The following is a 6,667-nucleotide window of genomic DNA, read 5'->3' on the forward strand; positions in this document are numbered from 1 at the left end:
GTGCAATACAATAAAGCATGTCTCAAAAATCAAGTCCATCACATTCTTAAAAGTGAGATCATTCAGGCACAATCTAAGCAACTTTAGTTATTCTTCTCTACTCAATAGAAACCACCTATTCATATATTTTGCAATACCCAAGGTCTCCACCAGAATATGTAGGTTCCTAAATGCTGTTACTCTCCCAGAGGTCTGGAGTTCACCTGCAAATAACCTGTAAATAAATGATCATGACTTCACAAAGCCTTCTTGACCATGAAGACAGACATGTTCATCTCAGTTGTTCTCCTTCTCTCCTGAAGGCTTTGGAATCTATAGCCACTTGCGTCTCCTTTCATTCATTCATTTATTAATTTCCATCCAGTCAGAAAATGTTGCTCTTCTCTCACTATGTTGTAGGAAAATACTGAGAAATTAATTTGAAGTAATATACACAGAAACTGAACTTTCAATGACAAGAAGAAAAAAGAAAGCAAAATGTATCTGAGAGTAATCTAGTAAAGATATTAATATGAGGGCCTCCCCTGGCGGTGCAGCAGTTGAGTGCTGGGCTGTGAGGCTGCCCACAGCCTCTGCAGCGCCAGTTCGATCCCCCGCCGACAGCGAGGGTCCCACATGGAGCAACAGACCTCTCCTGCCATGCCTGCTGCTCCCCTCAGCAGTGTATGTCATCAGTCTGCCTGTTCGGTTCCCCACTCTGGCTCTGGTGATTTCTCTCACCCTCCCGCGCTTCTGCTGTACCCAGTGCTTGTATAAATAAATAAATAAATCTTTAAAAAAAAAAAAAAAAAGATATTACTGGGCCTCCCCAGTGGCGCAGCGGTTGAGCGCTGGGTTGCGAAGCTGCCTGCAGCCTATGTGGCGCCGGTTCGATCCCCCGCTTCTCCCCGGCCGCTGGAGGAGGGTCCCCACATGGCACACAGATCTCTCCTGCCGCCCGCTGCTCCCCTCAGCAGTGTACTTTGGTCCTTCTGCCTGCTCTGCTCCCTGCTCTGGCTCTGGTGAATTCTCTCACCCTCCCACACTTCTGACTGTACCCAGTGCTTGTATGTATAAACAAACAAACAAACAAATAAATAAATAAATCTTTAAAAAAATAAAAAGATATTACTATGACCTATACTTAAAAAGTCATGATGATTTGCCTTGAAAAGTGAGGCTAAAATGGCTAATGATCTAACAAAGATGGAACTGATTTCACAATTGACATTTCTTATTCCTTATCCAAAATTAATATGAAAATTGGGGAAAACTGGGCAAAATCGGGCCTCCCCAGTGGCGCAGCGGTTGAGCACTAGGCTGTGAAGCTGGCCGCGGCCTCTTCAGCGCTGGTTCCATCCCCAGCCGCCAGCGAGTGTCCCATATGGCACCGTAAACCTCTCCGGCAGCCTACTGCTCCCCTCAGCAGTGTGTTTCATCAGTCTGCCTTGTTCTGTTCCACACTCTGGCTCTGGTGAATTCTCTCACCTTCCCACGCTTCTGACTGTACCCAGTGCTTGTATAAATAAATAAATCTTTAAAAAAAAAAAAGAAAATTGGGGAAAATCTGGAAATAAAATTTTAAGACAAGCAAATAAATACAGGGATCTACTGTCAGAGAAGTAACTGTGCAGGAAAGCTGCTGAAACATGCAATCAAGAATCATTACAAAAGGGCCTCCCCGGTAGCGCAAGGGGTTAAGACGCAGCACTATGAAGCTATCCGCAGCCACTTCAGCATGAGTTCGATCCCAGGCCAGGGAGAGTCCCACATGGCGCAGCAGACCTCTCCTGTCTCGCCCACTGCTCCCCTCAGCAGTGTATTTCAGTCAGTCTGCCTGTTCTGTTGCCCACTCTGTCTCTGGTGAATTCTCTCACCTCCCACACCTCTGGCCTGTACCCCAGTTCTTGTATGCATAAATAAATAAATCTTAAAAGAAATGTTACAATAAACTTGATTTTAAGGTCATATATTTTATTTTCATTTATTAATATTTGAAAATGATGTATAATAATATTTTATGGAGTCTACACTGTGGGAAAATAAAGGTACATGTAAAGATTCCAATTGCAATATGACTAAAGGACAGTGATTTTTAAGTCAGAAATAAGATTCATCAGCAATAGATTGGGAAGTGGTGTTATACGAATCCTTAACATAGCACAAAAGATCATGATCTTACCTATACTTACCTCTCAAACCTCATCTCACTGTTCCTTTCCTTGCTCTATATACTCTAGTCATAAAATACTTCCTATTCCCCAAATTATCCATGCATATACATTGCTCAGCTGCTCCTCATAATATCTCCTTCTTTCTGTTTTTACCTAGTTAACTCCAATTTATTTATCAAAATTACCGTAGACATTCCCTTCTTATACAGACCCTCCAAAAGTTACCTTTCATGACTTTCTACACATTCCACATAGTTTATTATATTTACCATGATATGTAAGAAAATATATTACCTGTTTATTTAGCTGTGTATTTAAATAATACATTAATATGTGCCCAATGTAAAAATTTAAATAATAACAATAGAAAAGAAACATCTCATGGAAACAAAGGATAAAAATTTTACTTGGAATAAATAAATTTATATACTCCTCCTTCATTTCTTCCAGACTGACATATGCCCCACCTGTTTTTTTTTTTTTTACAATGAAGTTACACACACCCCCCTATCTCATGCATACAAATTGGATAATACTATACATTTTTGCAACTTGTCACTTAAAAACACATCCTAGAGGGCCTCTCTGGTGGCACAAGGGGTTAAGACGGAACCTATGAAGCTGTCCACAGTCACTGCACCATGAGTTCGATCCCCGGCCAGCCATGGAGCAACCCGCATGGCACAGCAGACCTATCCTGACTCGCCCGCTGCTCCCCTCAGCAGTGTATTTCAGTATATCTGCCTGTTCTGCTCCTCACTCTGTCTCTGGTGAATCTTCTCAACCCACCCCCCAACACCTCTGGCTTATACCCCAGTTATTGTATACATAAAGAAATCTTAAAAAAAAAAGAAAAAAACACCACATCCTAGAGAGCTAAACATATCAGCACACGTGTATGTTTTCCAAAGCATGGATGCTACCCTTTACCTAGCCTATTCACCTTGTGAAAATATTTAGTTTCATTTTTTTCACTACAATGTTATTATCATACACTAAGTTTACTATATTTTCAATGTATACATTATAGTTACAGGGTAGTTCACCAAATGATTTCTTCATGATTTGGGAATATATGCATACATGTGTACATATGTCTTAAGACATTTGATAGTCATATAATATATTAGCATTGTTTCACGTAAACTGACAGGAACTAATTAATGAATTTCATTCCCTGAAAGATAGCATAAGCCCTGACTAAGTAAGTCAAAAGAAAATAAAGAATTGGCATTAAAGTTCAAAAAAAAGAAGATGTCTATAAAATGTCATATGATAGGAAGCCTAGAATTTTCTATAGCCTCCTCCTTTACTGCTACTTCTCTGCCAGAAAAAACAAAAGATAAAGCAAAGAAGCAGATAAATCTAGGAAGTAACATAAGACGCTACTTCATGTAGTTGTCATAAGGAAAAGCTAAAGTCATACATTAATAGTGGAATCTAATTTATTAAACTATATTACTTTCATTATAGTGCCCTAAACATACACAACTGCATGCACAAACACAAATTAGAACTCTTAGAGAGAAGTAATATAAGACAAGGGACCTAAACACAGTAATATTTAAATATAGTAAAACTATAACCAAAACAAACTTGAAAACTTTTTCCACAGAATTTTAATATGCTTTGAATACACACTCTTAAGCATAAAAAGACATCAAAAGAAAAATTCAAGATGCAGTCAAAATGTTGTCGAAGAATGGTTATCCACAGACTTGCTAGGGGCTAAAGGACCCACTTTCTGGTGTTCATTCAACTGATAATTAAAAGAAAATTTCAGCTCTTCCACACAAGGAGCTCTCAAAAGTCTGCCTGAATGGCCTGATAATATGGCAGCTTCTTTGACTTTCCCCAGAAAAAAAGATCCAAGACAAATTTCTTTTATGATCGGATGTCATGATTCACACTGTCATTTCTGCGATATCCTGTTGGCTACACAGGTTAGCCCTACCTACTTGGCTTGTGATGGGAAAACACAAAGACATGAATACTAAGAAGCATGAATCATTGATGGCTGTCTTAGAGGCTGCCTAATCAATCTTGCATAGAAAAGAAAAATCACATAATTTAATTCTTCATAGACTTTTCAACCTCAAGTGTTTCTTTTAAATTATTTCATTACACATAAACACAACCTAAAAAAACATGGAATAGGGCAGCCTGACTACAAGTCATAGTACCTTCCTCCCCCTTCCAAGTCTCAATAGACTTGAACAATGCATTTCAAACTATGGACTTTATTAGAAGCTTTGGAGAAATATTTTTGGCACTTCCATCTACCAAGTACTGATGTTCACTCAACTGATAGTTAAAAGAAAACTTCTGAGACTAGCAGTCTCAGAAGGTAAAACTCCTGCTAAAAACAAAAAGTTTCAAGTCCTAAAAACAGCTTAGCTGTCCAACATCTGAAAAGTCCCTCATAAAATCAGCATCTGACTGAGCAATTTCGATAATATTCACCAGCCACTTACACAGTTTCTCTGTTATCTCTATAGAGCTCTATTCCATAATGGAATGATATAAAACCCTACCAAAAAGTTAAATGGCACTCATCCCACCTCTCTGAAAAATATCACAGTCATTCACATTCTTGAAAAAACTCTTTCACTGAAGATTGCTGCATGGTAAGTGACAAAAATCTAAGCACACAAACAAATAAAAAACAATTATTAGACCACGTAATCCAATTCTAGGGATATAAGGTAGCCTCCAAAAGACTAAAATTAAGCACCCTGTATCTTTCGTTTCTGTTTCTCTTTAGGCATCAACATTTCACCATGCTAGAAGTGGTCATTCAACTGAAACTATATCCCCCTTTGACTCCTGGCTTATATGGTCTCAGCTTTGTCACCAGAAAAAGAAAGCTCTTCCTTCTTCACTTAATTAAGAAAAAAAAAAATCTAAGAGGACTCTGCTTAACTCAGTTTGGTCATATGAATCAGGGGAGCAGAACACTCTGATTGAATTGGACATAGTTTTCACTCCTGAGAGCAAGGAAGATAGAAGAGTCTATTCAAAATGCATGTTACAGTAGGAGAAGTAGTTGTCCAAATAAGGAGGTATGCTACTCCTAGATCTGAAAATCAATTGCCAGACCAACAATAAATGTAAATTATACGTCTAATCGTAAACTAGCAGATGTGTGCATACTATGAGACATATAGGAAAAATCTAGTGATTTAATAAATATTTACATGCATGTACATGCTCTTTATTGGGACTCATCTCAGTAACAGATTTTCGAAAATCCTATCAAATTTCTAAGTTATAAACATGATAAATATAGCCAAGATTCTTGCAAAGGTACAGTGGCACTATCATCTTAAGGGAAGCAATTTGGCAAGTTTTACACAACTTTTCCTAAGCCCTCCTCCCAAATTGTTGGGGAATCCAAGGAATCAACATCTTTTTTTAAAATATTTATTTATTTATTTATTTATTTATTTATTTATTTATACAATCACTGGCACAGTCAGAAGCGCAGGAGGGCGAGAGAATTCACCAGAGCCAGAGTGGGGAGCAGAACAGGCAGAAGGACCGAAGCACACTGCTGAGGGGAGCAGCGAGCGGCAGGAGAGGTCTGCGTGCCAAGTGGGACCCTCATCCGGTGGGGGATCGGACAGGTGCTGCAGAGGCTGCGGGCAGCTTCGCAACCCAGGGCTCAAACGCTGCGCCACCGGGGAGGCCCAGACTCAGCATCTTAACCGGCATCCCAAATGATCCCTATAAAAGTGGTTTGTAACCGACCTAAGAAATTATGATATAGGGGAATGAAGATTATGAGGTGGCTCCCAAAAACACCATAAAGAAAGAAATAAAAAGAGTTATAAAGAATCAAACTAATATCAATAACTAGCTAATAAGATTAGAGACATGTAAAGTTACCTAAAAGAAATCTAAATCACCCATAGTGACAGTACCCTGATTTTTCAGATATTTTTCTTATCTAAAGAAACTATCAATGTGAAGGTGATGATGCAGGGCAAGTCCACAGACAAAATGGAGAATCTAAAAACAGTCTTAGAAACTTTCCCAAGATGTGACACAATCATCTTGTTACATGCCTTTTCTTTAGACCCTCTCCAACAATTCACTTATGAAAAGTTTGGAATTACTTTTATTGTTACTGTTTAAGATGTTTCAGATTATACTTTATAACTTTAAATTACTTTTGTGTCATTAATAGTGTCTCCTGTCAGTTTATAGTTTAGGAATATAGGTAATATTAAACTTTAGCTACTCATATCAAATGCAGTGTATGAGATAATTTCAACTTAAAAGGGAGGCAAAAATGTAAAAATAAATTTTGGCATCCACATTCTCATCATCATTTCATTTTGAAGGGAAATAGACTGTAAAAGATAACGAAAATCCTAGGACAATGTGTCGAAAAATTATGGTTAACATCATTTTTGTAACATCTGCCACTCTAGTTTTGTTTACCACAAATGCAAAAATTGAGTTGATTGTTCCTGTTGGCCATGTGCCTTTTCAAAATTCCTAGGCACCAG

Source organism: Talpa europaea, assembly GCF_964194135.1.
Source record: "Talpa europaea genome assembly, chromosome: 9".
NCBI lineage: Eukaryota > Metazoa > Chordata > Mammalia > Eulipotyphla > Talpidae > Talpa > Talpa europaea.